At 33.3% G+C, this 24,971-nt stretch overlaps 1 protein-coding gene and 1 long non-coding RNA gene across 3 annotated transcripts in view; one reads left to right on the top strand and one right to left on the bottom strand.

Annotated features, from left to right (window-relative positions):
* The window catches only part of LOC114325201 (zinc finger protein rotund-like), a 1,204,079-nt gene that overhangs the window by 312,807 nt on the left and 866,301 nt on the right, over positions 1–24,971 (bottom strand). The window lies entirely within an intron of this gene.
* LOC126888224 (uncharacterized) lies at positions 11,196–12,797 on the top strand. Its single transcript, XR_007699457.1, has 3 exons — positions 11,196–11,295; positions 11,672–11,770; positions 12,371–12,797. It is a non-coding gene; the product is annotated as an uncharacterized LOC126888224 (long non-coding RNA).

Below are 24,971 nucleotides of genomic sequence, written 5' to 3'. Positions count from 1 at the left end.
GATGAAACAAATTGCGAAAATTATAGAGGAATATCGCTATTAAAAGTGGCCTATAAAATACTTGCAAAAATCATCCGAAATAGATTGCAAAATGGAGGTAAACAAGATCATTGGAGAATACTAAGGAGGTTTTAGACCAGGACGATCAACAACAGATCAAATATGTTTATTAAAACAAATACAGAACAACAGCTATGAACAAAATTTGGGCCTGCACATGTTGTTCATTGACTTTAAACAGGCTTACGACTTAGTAGACCGAGATATTCTATATGAAGCGATGAGATTCTTAGGTATTTCAGGGAAGCTGATTAAATTACTGAGAATGACGCTCAACAATACAAAAAACAGGATAACAATAGAAGGAAATTTTTTAAAACAATTCACAGTGAATAACGGACTGAAACAGGGTAACCCTCTATCCACAGACTTATTTAACTTGGTACTAGAACACACAGTAAGAAGGATAAAAATTAGTACACGCGGTACCATATTTAATAACAGACAGCAGTTTATAGCGGAATGGGATGTTTCATCGCCGCCGGTTCATCGCCGCCGTTTCGATGCCGCCGGTTCATCGCCAGTCCATTTAATCGCCGTCATATCTCGCATTTCCTAGAATTCCTAATTAATACTAAAAATAAATAATAATTGTAACTGTCGAAAATTCGGAAATATATCAGATAGCGATTAATTGACTGTTGACTGGCGATGAATCGGCCGGCATCGGCATCGAACTGGCGGCATCGAAACGGCGGCGATGAAACGTCCTAGACCCGTTTATAGCTTACGTTGATGATCTAGTCATCCTAAAGATACGTATCCGTATCCATACAAGGGCGACCCCCGCTCCGCGTAGCAGCTCCACATAGTGGATAGGTCGGCGAACCCCGCTCGGCGCTCACCCTCTTCGATCAACCGGTTTGCGGTTTATATATTGATATCATTATTAGCTCATAGCGTATTCATTCGAGCTGCTACACGAAGCGGGTTTAGCCCTAGTATGGATACGTGACTTACCAAGAACAAAGGAACACCTCCAAAAAATCTTCCAAAAGTTCGAAGCGGAAGCAAAAACGTATGGATTAAGAATTAACCAAGCAAAAACATAATACAAGGTAATGAAAGCAGATATAAAGAAAGAGGATAACTATATGAAAATGAAATGAGAAGGAGATGAATATAAATTTAAGGAAGTATCAGGACTCGAATACCTGGGAGTCACTGTAACTAATACGGGAAGGGAAGAAAAAGAAAGATATAAAAGATTATTGAAGGGAAGGCGAGTTGTGGGTTCCTTAAACACGATATTAAGAGCAAGGACACACCAGGCGGCGCGCGTCGAGTCGACGTCGAGGCAGCTAAAACACATGGCGTGGTGTAACAGCGGCAGCTATGCTACGATTCAAAGTATTTGTATTTCGTTGTTGCCAAATTTAGTCGAGTGTTGGCTGCTGTGCGATACGATGTCTGAAAGTTATGACGATTTGTCTTTTTAAATAAATGCAAGTTTACTTTACCTTAGATTAAAGAAAAAAAGAAACGCAGATATTGGATACATTCTATCATAAAGGAACGAAAGTATAAGGAATTTTTTACACATTGTATAACGAAATTAATATAATAAAGTCCCAGAGAAGTTTTTTAATTTTACAAGATTGTCTAAAAAATCTTTTCAGGAGTTAGTAGTAAGTATTAAAGAGCCATGTTCAAGAAATAACACCGTTATGAGGGAAAGCATATCACCTAAGAAAAACTATTTATAACGCCAAGAGGCTGTCCATTCTATGGTACGCCACTGAGCAAATACAGGTGTTAAATTGATGCTGCTCTATTATACCCCATTAATTGGGTAATAGTGATGTTTCACAAATTAATATTAACAAAAAAATTATTCAAAATAAAGTAAAAGTACGTATCGAGAAAGACGAAAACAAGAATATAAAAAACCGTAATAAGAGCAACAGTCACCTACGGATGTGAGACATGGGTGCTAAATAAAACAGAAGAAGAAATGATAGAGAGTTGAGAACGGAACGTACTGAGAGCTATTTTCAGGGGAAAGAATACAGATACAGAAGACGGCTGGCATAGAAGCACCAATCAAGAATTAAGGATGCTTTACAAGGAACCAAGTATAACAAGATACACAAAGTCATAAAGAATCAGGTGGGCAGGTCATGTCGAGGGGATGGATAAGGAAAGAATGCCAAAGATGGTACTGCTACGAAGAACAATTGGGACTAGGAGACGAGGTAGACCAAGAAAAAGGCTGCAAGAAAATTTCAGGAATATAATATAGTATCGATGGAAATTATACACTGGAAAGAAAAGGCGAAAAATAGGATATAGTGGAGAACCATGGTTCAGCAATGTTTACATAATAGACATCAAATAAAATTAATATTTATAAGTTATTAGTATAAACTGTATTATGTAAATTTGTAAATACAAGGCATGTAAAGCATAATAAATAAAATAATAAATAAGGTAAGATAACTGTTTTTTATCTTTATTTTTATGGAGTCAATAATTTTATTTTTATTAAAGTCAATCCTTCTGACAAATAACTCAAGTCAAGTCAAACTGGTCAATGGTTACAGATTTTCTGTTTGACTGTTTGTGAAATTAGGTTCAAAGAGTTTGAAAAATAATTTATTTAGTAGATTACTTTTTTTCCAGATAGAAATGTACCTAATTATTAAGTTGCCCTTTAAGCTATAAGATAAAAAATTAAAAATACAATGAGTCCCATATAAAAATAATTTTATATGGGAGTAAAAAATTCAAGTAGAAATATAGTTCGAGTCTGTAATTTCCATCATTAAACCAGATTTGGCAACACTCACAACAAAATTCGCTAGAAAACAGCTCAAACGTCTGTGTTGTACCACGAAACACGCATATATGATATGCCGTCGAAGTCGTAAAACCGCTTGGGCGACTAATATTCGTTTCTAGGATGGGTCGCGGGAACGCCGCTCCAACTAAAATCTTAAGAGCGCCTGGTGTGTGTCACCGCATCAAAGTATAGTAAGGGATGCGTCGCTTTCGACATCTCAGCGGGGGTTCAGTCGACGTACGCCGTCCCGTCTGTGTTAGCTCATGGCGTATCCTTTCGAGCTGCTACACGGAGTGGGGTTCGCCCAAGTATGGATACGTGACTTACCAAGAACAAAGGAACACCTCCAAAAAATCTTCCAAAAGTTCGAGGCGGAAGCAAAAACGTATGGATTAAGAATTAACCAAGGAAAAACATAATACAAGGTAATGAAAGGGGATATAAAGAAAGAGGATAACTATATAAAAATGAAAGGAGAAGGAGATGAATATAAATTTAAGGAAGTATCAGAACTCGAATACCTGGGAGTGACTGTAACTAATACTGGAAGGGAAGAAAAAGAAATAGATAAAAGATTATTGAAGGGAAGGCGAGTTGTGGGTTCCTTAAACACGCGATATTAAAAGAAAAATATGTATTAAGAAACGCGAAGATCAGAATGTATGAAACGATAATACGACCCACAGTGTTGTATGCGAGCGAAACGTTGGTAATGAATCAACAAGAGGAGAAAAAGATACAGATACATCAATGTGTTGCAAAATAAAACTGCCACAAAAAAAAAGAAGAAAACTGCCACAAAATCGACGTTGGCTTTACATAATGGGTCCTTTCGACACTTTCTGAACACATTGTACTCTAATATGTTTTAAGAATTTCTATTTATAATATATTTTCCAGCCAGTACATTAGCTTGATTGTATCAAAATTAAATTGTCCTTTTTTATTAGAGTACATTTTACTCTATAGTAATAAGAAATAAGAAATAGAAAAATAAAAACGCATACAAAAGAATCGTAACAAAATTAAAAGTAACATATTTTCGACGGTTCGTTTGTGACATGTTTTCCTGGAATTGATAAGTTGATGTTCATTATTTAGTAAATATCTCATTAAATATAGTGGCTTTTAAAATTGATTCATTTCCTAATAAAATGGCTTAATATATTAAATAATGTACAAATCTAATGCAAAACTTCTTGTAAAATCGACATCACTTACGAATTTTTCATGTTTGACTTAATCTTCTATTCTTCCCCGCCCCCCTCTCTCTCTAGTAAATCAATAAGCTTATAACTATAGAGAAATAATTTTCTCTATGGTTGTAAACTTCTTCGGAAGGTCTGCACCCAAACTCTAGGTCGCAGGGCAAACGAACTTCACAACGAATCATCAGGCTGGCCTATAGTTTTATTCACGGTTTATCGGTAGGCCATTAGGAATTAGGAATCAATGAATGTGCTGGTCCCAATCTGTTTGATGTTAGGATACAACTTTGAATAGGGTTAGTCCATTGTTGGCTTCATCCTCTCTACCATTCCATCTGATTGAGGATGCAGGGGTGTCGTTCTGGTCTTATTAACACCAATCAATTTTCAAAAGTTTTGAAAGAGGACTGACTCAAAGTTTAGCCCTTGGTCATAGGAGATCTACAAACGAACAACGAACTGGCTAAAGAATTCTTTAACAAGTACCTTTGAAATTGTAGCAGCTTCCTGATTTGGTATCACAAAGGCCTCAGTCGATTTCGGAAAATAATCCACGGTTACCGGGATATATTTATTTCCATCATCCGTTTTTGCAAATAGGCCTGCAATGTCGATTGTTACTCTCTCCATAGAACTACCAATATTGTAATGCTTTATGGGTGCCTTTTTTACCAACCGAACTATTACTGATTGCACACATTTCACATCTTCTTAAATCATCTTTACAGCTCACCCAATAGAACCGTTCTCGAACCTTTTGCAGAATCTTCGTAATTCCAAAGTGTCCTGATGCCCAAAGATGCATCGCTATCCAACTGTGACAATACTTCTGACACTTTACTTTTAGGTACAGTAACGTACAGAAATTTTTTCAGTTTGTCACACATTGTCACTTTATACTCTTTTACATTATATTCTTTCACAATCTTCACATACCCACTAGGAACTTCTTTCTTATTAAATGCTCACTAAAGAATCTCTCAAGGTATCCAAACTATATGAGCGTTTGTTTCCTTGTTCCTGTAATATTCCATGATCTATCTACCTTATAATAATTAATATTGCATGTGTTGTTGATAGTACATTCTTTCACGGTTTTTGCTCTAAATTTTAAAGAACCGCTTGGATTGACATGAAATTTGGCACACGCATAGCTTATATGTCAAAGAAAAAAAAAGATATTGTGCCAATGTGTGCTTTTGCCCTGGGGGCGACTTATGTCTGCGGGGGGCGATATATGTCCAAAATAAGTCCGGAAATGGATAAACTGACTAATTTTAAGTAACTTTTGTTCCATAGAGCTTTTTCGCCAAGTCAACACTTTTCGAGTTATTTGTGAGTGAATATGTTCATTTTTCAACAAAATAACTACATTTTTAGACGGTTTTCGCAAATAACTCAAAAAGTAAGTATTTTGTAAAAAAACGTTCTCAGCAAAAACATAGCCTGTAAAAAAAGTAAAAAAAAATGGTGTACGCATTAGGTCTCTGGACCTCGTAGAACCAGAGTTATAGCCAATGAAAAATAGATTCATATTCACCAAAACCAAATTTCAAATAGAATATTTCGAAGTGAAATATCCAAAAAATTAAGCACTTTTTGGGGAAAACTCATTTTAACTTTTTTAAAGTGTTTTAAAAAAGCTTTATTTATGTTTTTATAAAAAGTTTCTGGCATTAAAATAAAGTTGGTCCCTTTTGTTTTGGCAAAAAAAAAAAATCGGGAAGACCACGCCCTAATTAGCAACTTAAATGAAGTTAATCGTTACCGCTCCACAAATTATTTTACTTATGTTGTGTTTATATCACCTGTAAGATTCATCGATTCAAAGTGTTTATTTTTTGAAAAAATTTGGTTTCAAAATAAAATTTTTAAAAATTTTAATTTTGAAAAATATGTTTTTTTTAAAATAACTTAAAAATTGTTAAAGATACCAAAAATCTCGAAAAACAAAAAAAGTCAGCATTGCTTTTCTGAATACCATGTATTTTTTTGTTTTTCTGTTAGACAAAATTGATTAAGATTTGGTGTTTCTAAATTTGCATACATTCGTAATCAGTGACTCGTTCAACCCCTTTTAACTACAGCCCTTTCAAAAATAAGGTTTTTGAAACGATGAAACTTCCAGATCTTATAAACAATACATACACGAGTCAAGAAACTTGTGAAGTAACGATTAAGTTCATTTGAGATACTAATTAGGGGGTGATTTTCCCGATTTTTTTTACCAAAAAAAAGGGACTAACTTTATTTTGAGCGTAACTTGCTTACTTTTGATGCTAGAATTTTTTTTTTATAAAACAAAAATGAAGCTTTTTTAAACACTTTAAATAAGTTTTAATGAGTTTTCCCCGAAATGTGCTTCATTTTTGGTTATTTCACGTTAAAGTATTCCATTTGGAATTTGACGAATATGAACCTATTTTTAATTAGCTATAACTCTGCTTCTACTAGGTATAGAGACGTGATATATACACCATTTTTTTAAAATTTTTATAGACTATATTTTGCCACAAAATGTTTTTTCGATAAAATACTTTCTATTTGAGTTATTTGCGAAAAACCGTCTAAAAGCGTGGTTATTTTGTTGAAAAAATGAACATATTCACTGGCAAATAACTCGAAAAGTATTGACTTGTGAAAAAACTCTATAGAACAACAGTTACTTAAAATTAGTCAGTTTATCCATTTCCGGACTTACTTTTGACGAATATTTTTCACCCCTAGAGGGGGTGAAAACCACCCCCAGGGCAAAAGCACATATCGGCACAATATCACTTTTTTTCTTTGACTTGTTAGCTATGTGTATGCCAAATTTCATGTCAATCCAAGCGGTTCTTTAAAACTTAGAGGTTTTGCAATATTTTACCGTTAAAGAACGTACTAAGCTGATTTTTTAGAGGATATTTGTCTCCCCTTATTATTATGGTAGCCATTGCTGTCACTGTGTCATGGTTTTCTTCTCATTTAACATAAAATTCGTAAATAAAGTTTCAAAGTACCTACCTTCTTTATTTGCCTTTTGACATCCTTTTTATGCATTATTATTTTAGATTATATTTATCAGATAGATCCAATTGATTTAAAGTAGTATGATTTTATAAACACAGTTACATAATCTATCATCATGTTTCAAAGCTTAAATTGTTATTAAATCTACTAAGCTGATTTCAAACTTAATTCCTTAATTTTATACTCTTTTTACCCTCATTTATATAAATATTTTCTCTGGATCGAAATCACTGCTGATAGAAAAGCTGACTGTAAAATTACGTTCGACAAGTCTAAAAATATCCTTGCAGGTTACCGAGATAAAGAAACACAGTTTTCCCACAGTATTACAGTATGGGTAGTAGTGTCTCGGGGAGTTAGATTACAAATCCTGAATTCAGACGTGGCGTGGGCGGCGTCTTCGAAGTACGAAAACAAATGAACAAGAGCATCTGGGATCGTTGTGGAGTGCTTGATGTTGGTTTATTATTACTGATACAGTGGAACCTCGATAACTCGGATTAATCGGGACCGCGGCCGATCCGGGTTAGCCCGAGAATATGGTAAAAAACTAATAGAACACGGTATACTTACAGATAAACTCCGTTATAATTGAAATAACATAAAATATATTCACAGTACCTACACATCTAAATTACTAAAAATACGCAAACACAAACCTAAGCAAACGGAAACGAACAATACAAGACTGTACTACACACAATACAGTCAAAATCGGAATGATGTTATGTTATTTAAGAAAAGTGAAAACTGAGAACATGTTTAAAAAAGAATTTTTTAAATAGTCTAACAATAAAACACTGAAAACGTTTGTTTCCTATACTTCCACAAAATTTATTACTATGTGACTACAGCTGTTTCGGCAGAGTGCCTTTCTCAAGTTTCCAAAATCACTTGAGAAAGGCACTCTGCCGAAACAGCTGTAGTCACATAGTTGTAATAAATTTTGTGGAAGTATAGAAAACAAACGTTTTCAGTGTTTTATTGTTAGATAAAATGAACTTCCATCAAGTAACGGTCGAATCCATCAATTTTTTAAATAGTCTTTTAATCTTTTTTAAACAATGCTAAGACAGTTTGAAATAAATAAAGGGATACTAATATAGGTGCCTGCCGTTTGCGATAAACCGAGAGTAGAAGGGCTATGTTTCTATGACTATAGGTATAGGGAAATCAATGTGTTAGAGAGAGAAGTACCTTCCCAATGAGTAAGAGTGAGATAGATGCTGACGTCACAAGGAATCTTCCATAATGGAATCTACCATAGTTTAGCTAGATGGCGTCACCAATCCGCCATTTTTATTCCAATTCGCCATTTTTATTCCAATCCGCCATTTTTCTTTTATTTCAGTATTTTTATTTAAATTCGCTATTTTTATTCCAATTTTCCTTGACATTACGTCAAAGAAATCTACCATAGTTATTATCCGCTGGATGGTGCCACCAATTCGTCATTTTTATTCCAATTCACCATTTTTACTCCATTTCAGTATTTTTATTTAAATTCGCTATTTTTATTCCAGTTTTCCTTGACATTACGTCGAAGAAATCTACCATAGTTTACCTATTAGCCGCTAGATGACGCCATTTTTAGACCATTTTATTTAAATTCACCATTTTTATTCTAATTCGCTATTTTTATTCCAATTTGTCTTTACACAGATGTTACGTTGAAGGAATCTACCATAATTCGTTCTAAATATGATCTCAAATAAAATTCCATACATAAAACAAATTGAATTCATCGATATGAAAAAGAACTTCGACTGAGTGGACAAAGACAAAAAAAAATCTAGAAGGAAGATATTTAATAGAAAAAGATTGCAAATTTTCAAAGCAAAAGTCTTTTAGAGTAATTCGATTGAGAAAATTATATATACACAAGTAAAAAATCGAACTCCTATTGGTCCAATAAAAAAATCAAATACTTTAGTATTTGTATTTTAGTACAGGCTTTAGTATTTTCAGTCCTATTGGTTCACATGATTATTTAACAGAATAAAATGACACAGAAAAATGAAATTTACCTCTCCGTAGATACGCCACTGCTAATATGGAAAGATATATTAGAAATTTTATTTAATTTTATTTAATAGCTAAATGATATATGGAAAAATATTAGAAACGTTGCTTAATAGCAAAGCAATTAGAAGGTAATTTAAAAAATACGTCACACTAATTGATGGAGAAAATACAGTAATTAAAGACCCATCAATATAATTACTGGACTTTGATATAAAAACGAGAAAAGGAATGAAAATATCGTATTCGAGTTTTCGAGACAGTTAAGTACATTTGGTATATTGCAGTCAACATAGCAGTAAGGTGAGTACTATTTTTAATTTATTCTGATTTTTTATTTATATTCGTACCTTATATGCCATTTTTTCTGTTTTATTTTTCTAGTATTTCTCGATATTTTTGGCTTCTTATATATGAGAGTTTGCTTCTTTGTTCCTGAAGCTGAACTGATTTTCACGTATCCGTATATCAATTGGCCATATGTGATAGTTGTATTGTTCTTTGTACATTGTTGTCTCTTTTTTGTAAATACACTGCTTCTCCATTCGTCTGGCTTTGTCCAACTTCCATAATTCTACTAAATAAACCTATATAAAAAGCATGGAAAACGAGTTGCAGCAATTCATATCTCTCTCTTTCTTACACAGAGGCATTCGATTTTATTGTGGGTACCAGCTCTTTTTCTTTTTTAATTCTTAATAAAATGATCTAATTAGCTACGTGATGGGAATAAGATATATACAAAAATAAGAAAAAAATGTTTTATTTCTTTGGAATAAAAAAGCCAAGTTGGTTGACTGGTTTAAAGCTTTGCAGTGCAGGAGATTTGAACCTTTGGTCTAACACTTACTTATTTTCAATGCAATTTAACAAAGCCTTAAATCACTCAACCAACGTGGCTTTGGAACTTTGCTCTAAAAAATAACGATGATATTCACATGTTACGACATTCATATTGATAATAAAAAGAAATAAATATTTTTCAAATAATATTTTATTCAAAATACTGTTATTTAGAGTATGAGCTTTGGTACAGGACACCCATATAAAAAGCGTGGCTGTCCCCTCCTTCCTTCTTTCAGCCAACGTCTCCAGTCATTTCTGTGCTGACATTCTCCATCTCGTCTTTTCTTTTAGATATATATTTTTGTCTTTTTGTTTCTGTTCTGACAACAGCATTTCCTGTCTTTATTTTTTAAGTGCTTGAATTACTTCGGAGGGAATGGAGTCTTGCATTGCAGAGTCTTAATTTCTCGATTTTTTGTTTATATTCACAACATATTTTAGTCTGATTTTAGCTTATATTCGTAACTTTGGATATATGTAATTTTTTTAGTCGAATTCTATTTATCTTTGAACCTTAATCTATCCAAAATTTCGATAAATCCTCTATTTTTTCAAATTATTCTAATTAAACTAAAAGACTTGCTTAAAAATTTTGCAATATTCTTTCTATTAGAGTCCTTCCTCTATCTATCATAGGATTTTTACAGCTGTCACCGCCTTCCTTCTTTCATCCAACGTCTCCAGTCCTTTCTGTGCTGACATTCTCCATCTCTTCTTTTCTTTTAGATATATATTTTTGTCTTTTTGATTCTGTTCTTACTCAACAGCATTTCCTGTCTTTATTTTTGAAGTGCTTGAACCACTTCGGAGGGAATGAAGTTGTATATAGCAAAAAATAAAAGTCGTCTGTTGTTTTGTTTCTGTTGTATCTAGAGCCTTCTAGAGTTGCAGCAGATTAAAATCCTATATTTTAGTTTTTAGTATTTCTCTTAGAACTTTTTTGTTCTTTTTCTTCTGTTTTGTCCAGTGCCCCATAGCGTTGCAGCATATTAGAATTTTTAGTATTTTATTCATACATATTAGTTCTATCTTTGCTTACATTCATAACTTATGTATGTGTAATTTTCTCGATCGAATTACTCTAACTAAACTAAAAGACTTTTGCTTTGAATTTTTTATTAGAGGCCCTTCGTTTGGATATATATGTTTTGTGTCGGTTCTATTCAGAGTCTCGTAGCGTTGCTTCAAATCTCGCAATATTTTTTCTATCTTTATCGATTTTTTCGAAGAGTCAAGTTGTTTATAGCAAGTTGTTATTGTTTTAGGTGGATTTAGCAAAAAATAAGCAAGGTTTCATCCATTGCAGTGGAAACGAACATCCAGCAGCCAAATTCGAAATCGTTGAAACTTAGAATAAAGAAGAGGGTAAGTGATTTTGTTTTTTTTTTTTTTATAAGCCATACAAATAATATTGAAATGATTAAGGAAATACTTAAGCAGCGGATTCGAAAATCGCAATAGCGATGTATTTTTTTTTCTATTTCTCAATTTTTTTTTCGTTCTATTTTCAAAGAGAGTGAATTTTAGTATAGCAAGGTGTTATTGAGAGTTTGGCTTCGAATTACATTTTTTGCATCGAAATTTTACAACATATTTTTATTAGAGACCTCCTATTAGATATGTTTTTTGTCTTTTTGTGTTTTCTACAGCCGGTTCGAAAATCGCACTAGCAATGCATTTTTTGTTTCTCGATTTTTTCGAAGAGAGTGAATTTTAGTATAGCAAATTGTTATTGTTTTAGGTGGATTTAGCAAGAAATAAGCAAGGTTTCATCCATTGCAGTGGAAACGAACATCCAGCAGCCAAATTCAAAATCGTTGAAACTTAGAATAAAAAAAGGGTAAGTGATTTTGTTTTTTTTTTTTTTAAACCATACATATAATATAGTGAAATACTTAAGCAGCGGGTTCGAAAATCGCACTAGCGATGCATTTTTTTTTTCTATTTTTCGATTTTTTTACATCGAAATTTTACATCGTATTTCTATTAGAGAGCCTCCTATTAGATTTGTTTTTTGTCTTTTTTGTGTTTTATGCAGCGGGTTCGAAAATCGCAGTAGCAATGCATTTTTTTTCAATTTTTTCGAAGAGAGTGAATTTTAGTATAGCAAGTTTTATTGTTTTAGGTGGATTTAGCAAAAATAAGCAAGGTTTAAATACTTAAGCAGCAGGTTCGAAAATCGTAATAGCAATGCATTTTTTTCTATTTTCACAGAGAGTTAATTTTAGTATAGCAAGTTGTTATTGAGAGTTTTGCTCCGAATTACATTTTTTGCATCGAAATTTTACAACATATTTCTATTAGAGAGCCTCCTATTAGATATGTTTTTTGTCTTTTTGTGTGTTTTCTGCAGCGGGATCGAAAATCGCACTAGCAATGCATTTTTTTCAATTTTTTCGAAGAGAGTGAATTTTAGTATAGCAAGTTGTTATTGTTTTAGGTGGATTTAGCAAGGAATAAGCAAGGTTTCATCCATTGCAGTGGAAACGAACATCCAGCAGAAAAATTCGAAATCGTTGAAACTTAGAATAAAAAAGAGGGTAAGTGATTTTGTTTTTTTATAAGCCATACAATATAATATTGAAATGATTAAGGAAATAGTTAAGCAGTCTGATAATATATTATTAACTATTAAAAGACTTCGTAAAATAATTTTTGATAAATTTACTCAAAATGATGCTAAAGTGTGGTTAAAGCGATTAAATGCACACATTTGCAAATGTAATAATTTAATTAAAGCTAAAAAATTACCCATTGGAACTGCTAGAAAATTACAATCAAACGTAGGACATTTTAAACATTTTCGAAGAATAATTTTAAATTTTAATAGACATGTTGGTCTAGGACTTAATTCAAAATTACGAAATAGAGTAAAATGGGAAAATGTCGCTTCAAGCTTTGCAAGCCGGATTAAGACAGGGGTTATAATAAATTTATATCATAAGGATGTAGGACCGTTTTTGAATGATGCTTTTACCGTATTTAAACAAAAAGTTAAAACTCTTTTGAAATCTAATAGAGTACTTAAAGTCAACACTACTTTGTGGGGGGAATTTATTAAAAAGACAGGTGACAGTGAGAGTTTAGATTTGATACATTTTAGCACTAAAAATGTCATTATAGATAGTTATTCGACCGATTTACACATTTGGTTTAGCGAAAATGTTAAAGATATAATTTTTAAAAAAATGTCTGAGTTTGCAGAAAAAGGTTCAGGTGCCGCTCTCTCTAAAGTAATCTCATTAGAAGTTAACATCAATAAAGTCGAAATTGGGAACGGATCATCGTACATTAAACTTCCTGAACAAATTCAAAAGCGTCGAGCATGTATAAATATCAAAAATTACGATCAAAATTGCTTTTATTGGGCGACTATTAGCTCTCTTTATCCAGCTAAAATAAATAAAGAACTTACATCATCATATCCATATTACAGTACTGCGTTGAAAACGGAGGACTTGGAAGCTCCAATGCCTTTAAGTCATATTACAAAATTTGAAAAAATAAATAGTATATCAGTGAATGTTTATGCTTTGGAATTAAATCAAGTTAAGGAAAAACAATTTTATGATGTAGTACCTGCTAGACTTACACAAAACAAGCTTGATAGACATGTAAATTTGCTTCTAATTCAGGATAAATATTTTCCAAAGTTAAATGATTACGACGCTCCTCCTAGTGACGATGAAAATATTGAAATAAAATATCACTATTGCTGGATTAAAGATATGTCTAGGTTGTTAAGTTCTCAGTTAAGTAAAAACTCAAATAAAAAATATATTTGTGATCGCTGCATGAATTATTTTTACAGCGGGAATAAACTTGCTGAGCATGAAGAGTTCTGCAGAGACATAAACAAATGTAAAATGACTGTTCCCAAATACGATCATGTTGCTTTTAGAAATTTCACATACAAACAAACCACTCCCTTTATCATATATGCTGATTTTGAATGTCAGTTACATAATTTTACAGATTCTAATGTAAAACTGAGCAAAACAGCAAAATACCAAAAGCATGTACCTTATAGTGCAGGCTATTACTTTAAATGTGCTTACGATGACAGCTTATCATATTTTCGAAGCTACAGAGGTGAAAATTGCATGGAGTGGTTTGCAAAAGAAATGGCTGAGATATCCAAATTTGTTAATTCTAAAATAAAATCAATTGTACCTATGGTTAAAAAGCCTAGTACAAGTGGGGCAACTGCCTGTCATATTTGTGAGAAACGCTTTTTAGCTACAGATATAATTGTGGTAGATCATGATCATTTTACCGGAGAGGTAAGAGGATTTGCACACCAAGCATGCAATTTAAACTTCAGAAAGGTGTTTGTTGTGCCAGTAGCCTTCCATAATTTTAGTGGATATGACTCACATTTCATGATTATCGATTTATGCAAACATGGGCGCCTGAGCTTACTTCCTATTAATAAAGAAAAATATATTTCTTTTACTCTACATTCAGATGAGCATAAAATTAGATTAAGATTTATCGATACTATGAGATTTATGGGAACTTCACTCGATGAATTAGCATCACTTTTAGATACTTCAGAGAAGAAGATTTTAAAACAAGAATTTTACAGTTTAGATGATGATGCATTTAACTTATTAACTTGCAAAGGAGTATTTTGCTATGATTATGTTGATAGTTTGGAAAAATTAGAGGAAACTTCTTTACCTACAATTAGTCATTTTTATAATAAATTATGTGATGAACATATTAGCGAACAGAAGTATGCCCATGCGCAGAAAGTTTGGTCTACATTTGAATGTAAAAATTTGGGAGAGTATAGCGATTTGTACTTAAAAACAGATATTTTGCTTCTGGCTGATGTATTTGAACAATTTAGACAAAAATGTAGGGATACGTACCATTTAGATCCTGCGTGGTATTATACCATACCAGGTTATACATGGGACTGTATGCTTAGGTATACAAAATGTAGATTAGAGTTATTAAAAGATGTGGATATGATTTTGTTTATTGAAAAAGGCATAAGAGGCGGAATATCTGTGTGTAGTAACCGATTTTCGGAAGCTAACAATAAGTACATGTCGACATATGACCCCACACAGCCCTCTAAATACATCATGTATTTAGATGTAAATAACCTCTATGGTTGGGCTATGAGTGAATATTTACCTTTTGGAGGATTTAAGTGGATTGAAGATGTAACCAAATTTGGTGTTGCATCTAAATCCACTAAACTTCCCAAGGGTCATATTGATATTATGTCAATTCCGAATGCTGCGAAGGAGGGCTATTTCTTTCAAGTTGACTTAGAGTATCCACGTGAATTACACGACAAACATAAAGATTTTCCATTTGCTGCCGAACACCGCATTCCTCCCGGTTCAAAACTACCAAAATTATTGCCAACTCTTTTTAAGAAGTCAAAATATATTATTCATTATAGAAATTTAAAGCAGGCTTTATCCAACGGATTAATTTTAACTAAAATACATAAAGTTTTGAAATTTAATCAATCTGCATGGCTGCGGCCCTATATTGAATTAAATACTAACTTACGGGCTGCATCTAAGAGCAGTTTTGAGAAAAATCTCTATAAAATGATGAACAATGCTGTGTTTGGTAAGACCATGGAGAATATAAGGAGGCATAGAACTGTAAAAATATGTAAAAATTGGAATGGAAGGTACGGAGCCAAAAACTTGATTGCAAGTATTCGGTTTCACAGTCGTACTATCTTTAGCGAAAACTTGGTGGCCATCGAACTAACCAAATCAGTAGTGTGCTTTAATAAACCTCTGTATATAGGTGCAGCAATCCTAGACATATCAAAATTATGCATGTATGATTTTCATTACTCCTTCATGCTTCCAACGATGGGAGAAGAAAATTGTGTGTTATTGTACATGGATACAGATAGCTTCATCTATGAATTACAGTGTTTAGATGCATATAAGGAGGTTTTAAAGGCACACAACTCTAAATTCGATACATCTGACTATTCGGAAAATAACCCGTACATGATAGAACGGTTAAATAAAAAAATCCCCGGTCTAATGAAGGATGAAGCTAATGGAAAAATTATTACGCATTTTATTGGTCTAAGATCAAAAATGTACACATTTAAATTACAAACAACTGAGGAAGAGAGAGAAAAAGAGAGAGAACGTTTAAAACTGAAACTAAATAAGGAACAAATTGATTGTGGCATTCAAAATTTAGGTATAACCAAAAAAGCAAAAGGTGTAAAATATAATGTAGTCAAAAATATAATCACATTTGAAGATTTTGAAAATTGTTTAAAAGAATACAAGATTAAAAGCACAAACCAAAGGTGTATTCGGTCATATCAACATTCAGTATTCAGCATAGAGCAAACAAAAACGGCCCTAAGTCCTTATGATGATAAACGATATTTAATACCAGAATCCTTTAAAACGCTTCCCTGGGGGCATTGCGACATACCATAATTTTCTAGCAAAAATATAATCGCTTTAAGACGCTGAGGGCATTTACTTGGATATTAAAAATATGTATGGCTGTTGAAAAGACACAATCACTTTTCCTTGGTAATTTTTAATAAAATTACTATTGTACAATTTTATTTTTTCTTTACCCTTTTGTAAATATATTATGAAAATAAAACAGAAGTGTTAAATACATAATATTTATTAACAAATAAAGTTATTCAAGTCATTTACAACTTTAATTTTATAATAATATACATATTCTCTCATAACATGGCTTAACAAAGTATCTGCTGGAGAAATTTCACAAAACGCAGTCATAGCTTCAAACGGACCACATAAACTAGTATCTGTACAAAAATTCTGTTGCAAAAAATATACAACATTTGTATAATATGCATGAAAGTTTAAATTTTCCAACAACAATATGCGATGAGTCACTATACTGCGGTGTACTTGTAGAATTTGCGTAACATCATTTTCATCTAAATAGTATTCCACACCATGTTTTTCAATAACAAGGAACTTGATTGAATCCAACACCAATTGTCGTATCTTGCAGTAGTCTCCACACTGAAACTCGACAGGATCAAACTCGTCTGCATAGAAAAAATCATTCACCTTTTGTGAAAACAGGTTAATTATGTCACTCCACTCAAATTTGTCTATACTAATTCTTCGACCGTCGAATAATTCTTCTTTTATGGCATGTTGACATAAAATTACGGATGTCGTAAACTGTCTAGCTGGTGATAGACCAACTTTAATTATGTAATTATCTAGTGGAAAGGAGGCTTCTAACAAGTAGTATGGTTCATTCTTCGCAGCTTCTTCGAAGTTTGCTAAAACTTGGTCTAGTTCAGCATCATAATTGATTTCACTTGATGAGTCATCGAATACCACAGAACTTGATGAACTATAACCACTATCTTGAGAACTCATGTTGAAGAGCGAGGTGAACTAACTGAGAGCGAGGTTGCTGAGTGGTCTTTTATATTGCGTCCCTCCTCTTCAAGGTTGCATTCGCATTAAAAAGTACTAAACCACATCTTTATTATTAATCCAACTATTATGTTTACTATCGAGACCCAGCCATTGAACATACATCTTATTTCCTCGTCTGTGCAATACTTTTTCAATTAAGTAAATGTCTGTATTTTTTGTTTTCTGTAATTCTTCTTCGTAGAATCCTCCTCTAATAGGCGCTCCAGTCATATCTTCAATCAAATATGTTGTGGGATTTGTTATTTTAATTTCAGTAATTTTAAATAGTTCTGTTGTCCAATTTGGCTTATATCCCTTATCAAAAAGGTGTTTATTTTTACTAATACGCACCATATCACCAACTTTCAATTTTCTTGTACCTGATATTTTCAAGTGAGTGTAATATTTTCGTAAGATTTCTTTTTCGTTAGATTTATTAACATCAATAGGTCTAAGTCGAATTTTGCTGTGTTTCGTGTTATTGTAGTCTTTTGTAATTTGAGGCAATGTATCTATCCATTTGTAAGTACCATTAAGACTGAAATACTTGTAAAGTTTTTCCTTCAATGTTCGAATAATTCGTTCACATATGGCTGCTTTTTTAACACTAAAAGTATTATAGTGATTAATACCATGTTTTCTTATGAGGTTTTGAAACTTGGAATTGAAAAATTCTGTACCTTGGTCTGTTTGTAAATTTTTCGGAACTCGTTGAGTTTGATTTAAAATATCTGCAAACGTCTTTGTTATTTCCTCCCCTGTTTTTGTCTTTAATGGTCGAGTCCACACAAATTTTGAAAAACAGTCAATTACGACAAGAATGAGCTTGTAAGATTTATTTTGATTGGCATAGGATCTCATCTCAGCAATATCCATTTGCCATAAATCATCTAGTCCTTTAATGACGGTTCGTCGACGAGGATAATTTTTTCGTGCTGGTTTATGTAATTCGTTGACCAATTGTTGTTTTTCTTTAGACATTACGAATTTAAACTTAAGACGATTGTCCCATGAAGTAATGTTATCTACTGCGTTCTGTAATGTAGGTTACATTTGATTTATTAAGTATTTTCGATGGGAAATTATTTTTCAGGACAACATTTGATTTATTCTCTTGTTAGTCTTATTTACTGTCAAGGTATTTTCTGTAGCTTTTTGTAGATTCAATGCCTTGTTAATCCTATCTACTGTCACGGTATTTTCTCCAACAGATTCTTGTTTTATTGCATTCTGGATACTTACTGATCTTTGTAAATCATTAATTTCTTTTGTTAAATCAGATATTTTCAAGGCAACCAGTTTATTCGCATCAGATAACTCATTATTTTTTTTATTAAAATTGCTTTCAATCTTACCGATGGAATTTTGAAAGTCAGAAATTTTTTGTTCAAGTTGAGTATCTTTTGAACTATATTCTTTTTGCATCAAGTTAATCTCTTTTCGCAGAAAATTTTTTATATTCACAATGTGATCATCTACATATTTCTTGTTGGAAAGATGTATACCTGATACAGGAGGATCTCGTTTAATATCCTTATTTACTGCATGTATCTGGTTTTGTAAATCTAAAATGGATTGTTTGAAGCCTTCACGCAGCTTTTGAATAGCTTGTTCATTAGAACGATAATGATGACGACCAAACTTATCGACACTCATATTGGAAATGATGCCTAATCTGATCTAACATTAATATATAATATCTGCTTCACGTAATTCGTTGATAATGGCAACAATTTCGTTACTATGAGATGTGTTTCCTGCTTCTTGGGAAGCAATCAACAATTCGAGTCTGTCGCAGAGTTCATTTGGATCATCCCAATATACATATTCAATAGGATTATCGTTGTAAATCAAATGAGAAGCATCGACGAGCCCTGATCCTTTGGAGGTAGATGCTGACGATGATGAACGAGTTGCTTTTTCTAGTTCTAAAGGCGGTTTCTTTAATGTAGTAGACCGAGTTTTCGGTGGTGAACGAGTCGCTAGACCTTCGAAAGACAGTTTCTTTAATGTAGTAGTAGACTTAATTTTTTGTGATTGCTTCTTTGCTTTTTTAGGTTTAAACAACGGTTTGACAATATTAAGATATTTTTCTGCAGTTGCACCTTTAAGATTACCTATGGAATTGTGATGAACTTCAGTATTATTTAATTCTTTATATTGTTTTAAATCTTCATTTTCATGATTCGTTGATACTGTATCGGAAAATATATCGTCATCGCTATCTTCTTTTTTCACCTCTTCTTCTGATTTCATCTCTTCCTTTTTGACGTGTTTAAGCTTGTTATTAGGAGCATGATGTGAGGATTGTGCAATATCTTTTAGTGGTTTAGTTATGGGTTCAAAGAGTTTATTTAGCGTATCGTCTTGTTCTGTCCTACCTAGCTTTAATGCCAAATACTTTTTGCGAATGACTTGAGCTAATTCAGCAACTTTACGCTTGCGTGCAGCTACCTCTTTGTCTAACATGTTATTATGGAATGCGTGTATTTCGATCATAACTACAATTTTATAAACTTGTCGAAGCCTAAACGATATCGTCCGTTAGAAATATCGAAATCCTTAACAATTACGAACGTGCCATACTTATCCTCCCAACATTCAGAACAAATTTTTTTAAATTGAACAAATGTCATGTCAGGTGAGACGTGATCATCAAAGACGTGTTTTAAATTGAGCTCATCCTGTTTAAACAATACAATAAGGTTGGCATTATCACGCAGGAGTTGTTTGCCTGCTCTACTGTATGATTGACATATGTATGCACAATCGATATCTTTATGTCTTCCCATACAGTAATATTCACGTATTGTTTGTTGTGGATCCGTAGATATGTCATCAAATATGAATACTGAGTTTGGTTTAGCTTCGCCAGGACTTATTACGGCATCATTGTCTTTAAATGGAAAATAGCCAACCTCTTTCACAGATTCCAACACTTCCTTCAAAAACTGATACTTGGGTTGAAACAACGATTTTGAATATACGTAAACATTTTTGAATTTAGCGCCATTTAGATCAAACAGTAATGCCAGCATAGCATTCGTTTTTCCACATCCGCTTGGGCCACATACGATAGCACGAAAAGAATGTGGTAGCAATACACCATGTTTACTGATTCTTGTCACGTTATCGACAAAATCCAAGTTCTCCACTGCTAGTGTCTTATCTTGTTGAATGATCTTCATATTGTGATTAAGATGTATTTTATTCGCTTGGTTATATAAAGAAATTTTTCAAGAAGCGATTCATTTCAATGTTAGTCGTTCAAGGTGAAGGAGTGTTGAATTCTCTGATCAACAATATACCGTTTGAATTGCATGCCCCTGGTTACCAGTATCTAGGACCTGGAACTAAATTACAGAAACGTCTAGCTCGTGGAGATCCAGGGATAAATCCATTAGATCGAGCTGCGAGAGATCATGATATTGCATATTCTCATAGTAATTCATTGAAAGATAGACATAAAGCAGATTGGGTATTGGAAAACAAAGCGTGGGAACGAGTTACAGCAAACGACGCATCTTTGAGTGAAAAAGCCACTGCCTGGTTGACTACTACAGCAATGAAAGTTAAACGAAAACTAGGTATGGGTATGAAACGTGGTAAAGGTGTTGGTTCATTTAAGCGACTCGTGCTACAACCAATTATCAGAACGTTGAAACGAACTCCTCCGTCACCAAATTTGCGTAAATCAGCCCTAGTTGCACTTGCAGCAGCTAGAACAGCCGTGAAGAATATAGGTGGGAAAAGAAATGTACGAGTTCCAAGAATCATTCCATTCGAATCAAAATCTGGTGGTATTTTACCTTTAATCCCCATCTTTGCAGGCTTATCAGCTCTTGGTAGTTTGGCTGGTGGTGCAAGTGCCATCGCAAAGACTGTAATTGATTCAAAGAATGCTCAAAAGAAACTAGAAGAGGACAAACGTCATAATAAAGCTATGGAGCATCTAGGCAAAGGATTATACCTTCGAAAAAACGCTAAAGGAGGCTTTGGATTATATTTAAAAAAGTCAAAAAACTACCGCTGAAGCTACCTAATAGACCTTTAACCAATGTGGACTTGAATAAATTTGTTAAACTACTTAAAATTCCAAATTTTCGTGGTGTGTTTATGAGAGATAATTTACCTCGTAACCCTCGTAAACATGAATGTGCTATAATTAATCTCGACATTTCAACAAACCCTGGTACACATTGGGTAGCTTACAGAAAGATAAACAAAGACATAGAGTATTTTGATTCATATGGTTGCTTGAAGCCACCTCAAGAACTAGTTTCCTATTTGAATGGTGGAAGAATTGCCTATAATAACGATCAATATCAAAGTTATAATCAAATAAACTGTGGACATTTGTGCTTAAAGTTTCTGTATAATGGAAAATATAAGCGCTGATGTCTGGTATGAATTACCACAAGATATTCGCCATGCACTAGAATATTATTTACCTTGCAAGAAAGACTATAAGAAACACGTATGGTGCGATGTTTGTGGGACGATGGAAAGTGTATGTGTATTTTGTAGAATACCGTATTATGAACAAAATATAAATAAAACAAGAAAAACATGTAACATTATTCTAAGAAAAATAAAGAAATGTTTAACATATTTTGGTATTTAACTTACTGCACCTTTTACCTCCTATCAGTCATGTCTCGATTATTGACCCTAACAAGTACTACAAACGAGTTTTTGTTTACTCCTCAAGTGCCTCTTGTGCTTGATCCGCTACGGCAGTATTATGTAGCAGTGTTGGGATTTCATACATTTAATTCAATTCCAAACATTGATGGTGAAAAGTTTTATTTCTATGAGCAGAATGATCGTACAAAGTTGCGTTATATCGAAATTCCATCAGGATCGTATGAAATTACCGATATCGAAGCATACATTCGAAATAAATTAATGGGTATATACAATTCGGTTCAGGAGTTCACTTTAAAACCGAACAACAATACGCTTAAATGTGAAATTTTCTGTCAAGATCATACCATTACTTTCGAGAAAGAAGATAGTCTTGGTAAATTATTGGGTTTCTCCTCAAATAGAGTGTTAAAATCAGGAAAAATGCATTCTTCAGACCAACCTGTAAATATTATAAAAGTATCAAGTCTACTATTTGAATGCAACATTACTGAAGGAGCCTTCTACGAAGACAGACCTGTACACACCATTCTGCATTTTCCGATAAATGTTGATCCAGGTTTTTCTATTGATGAACGTCCTCATAACCCTATATACATACCAATAAGCAGCAGTATACGTGAAATTACCAAAATTACTGTTAGTATAGTCGATCAGGAATTAAGACCTGTTAACTTTAGAGGAGAGAAAAGTACGCTCCATTTGGATTTTAAGGAAACGATATAGATGGGTTTAATTATAAAACAAAACTCTACAAGTCAATATCCATTAGTCTCACGCAGATCCTGCATGCAACGTGACGTGTCTGCTGCCAATAAAGCCTTTCTTGTTGCCATTGGATTAAAGCTGAAAGATGTCAAAACGTCAATACATTCGACGGGGGGTTCAACAGCAGGAGCCTCAACCTCATATTTTCGATCTTTACCAAAAACCTCTGTTCGATAATACTATTAGAAAAGAAGAATTTCGTACATATACACCATACATCAAATCATTTAATAATAGTGACGTTGTCGAATTTATCATAAATCAATCAGATGCATTTTTTGCGATACACGAAACGCTGTTGGAAATTAAAGGAAGTATAGAGAAAGTAGGTGATGGCGTGGTTTCTCTTGCACCGAATGCTGGAGCTTTCTTGTTTGATACATGTACGTATATCCAAAGTTCACATGATATGGAAATAGTTAGAGACCCAGGTGTAGTTAGCACTATTCGCAGTTTGCTATGTTATACTCCTGAAGATTCCAAGTTTCTCAGTACTGCAGGATGGAACTATCCGAATAATCCATATATATCGGGAGACAACTTTAGTCTACTGATTCCGATAAAACATATATTCAACATTTTCAACGACTACAATAAATTAACCTATGGCCGTCAAGTGTTTCGATTTGTTCGAGCACGCAATGATAGAGACTGTATTCTAGTGAAAGAACCTAATGCTACAACAACAACAACAGTATCTTTAACTGTTTCCAGCATGGAACTCAAGGTCAAGCATGTCTTTCCCAATGATGATATGAAAATTGAATTAATGACTCCGATTAAGAATAATGTGCCGATAACTATACCTTTCCGTAAATGGGAGCTCAATGAACTACCTTCACTTACGTCAGGATCTCGACGCGAGATATGGAGTGTAAAGACAACTTCATCTGTTGAACGCCCACGCTATGTCATTGTGGCTTTTCAAACTTCTAAACGAGATGACATACACGCTGATCCAACGTTATTTGATCACATTAGAATGTCCAGCGTGCGATTGGTTATTAATGGAGAATACTGGCCTAACGAGAGAATGCAATTGGATTTTGCAAAAAATGACTATGCTATAGCTCACTATAACTATACGGAATTCTTTCCTAGTTATACTCTTTCCTCAACAAAACATCCCATCTTAGATTATGCTGCTTTCAAGAAATATGCCTTATTTGTTTTTGACTGTTCCAAGCAGGATGATACGTCATTCAGATCAGGAACCGTTGATGTTAAACTGGAAATCGAAGCAGATGAAGGTTTTCCGGCAGGCACTCGAGCCTACTGTTTAATTGTTCACGACAGCCTACTCGAATACTTTCCTCTAACAGAAGTTATCAAAAATATTATTTAAGTAGGTTTAAAGAGTACGTTACTCAGTATCAATCATCACGCTTAATCATGAGGATTGCTCTAGTTGACATACAGGGATTTATGGTAGATGGATGGTTTGTACCCAAGGAACTCAGCATTGAAATTGGTTTTAAACGACATCATTACATATTTACGTCTCCGCAACCGTTTACTTCATTAACTAATCAAGATAAGAAGACAGTATTCTTCTTGGAGAAAAACGTGCATGGCATTCGGTATTCCAATGGTGATGTGGAATATTCCAAAATAAATCAAATACTAGAATCCAAGTTATTGTATGCTGCCGATTACATTTACGTTCGAGGAGAACAAAAAAGCAGATTTTTACAACAGAAATGTAATATGATTGGAGTTTTTCCTGCAATTATTGATGTCTGCAAATTTGATTATACGCCTTGCGTTTGTAAATTTGCTCCTGATGCAAACCCCTGTCACGCCAATGGAGTGTTTTTATGTACCGAAAGAAACGTGGATCGCCTACGTCAATGGTTTTGTAATACGATATTACCTGTATAATTATGTTTTATAATAAAAATGTATAAAAAACTATTGACTCTTAATTAAAACTCCTTATTTACTCATAAATTTTTATATTACGTGTCAAATCCTCTATTTACAATTTTTTTAAAAATAATTTTTAAAATTAAAATAAATACAGGCATTAAAATTAAACATGTCAATGCGAATATATTATTAATTTCATTTTTCATGTTTCCGCTGGTGGTGTTATCGTCCATGGTTGAATATGTCCTAGTGGATATGTTCTATCGCTAATATGTAGGTTCTCTAATTGTTTGATAATTTTTCTTAAATCCTGATATACTTTAATATCTT

The sequence above is a fragment of the Diabrotica virgifera genome, chromosome 7 (assembly GCF_917563875.1).
Source record: "Diabrotica virgifera virgifera chromosome 7, PGI_DIABVI_V3a".
Classification (NCBI taxonomy): domain Eukaryota; kingdom Metazoa; phylum Arthropoda; class Insecta; order Coleoptera; family Chrysomelidae; genus Diabrotica; species Diabrotica virgifera.
This window is presented reverse-complemented; position numbering and strand designations above follow the sequence as displayed.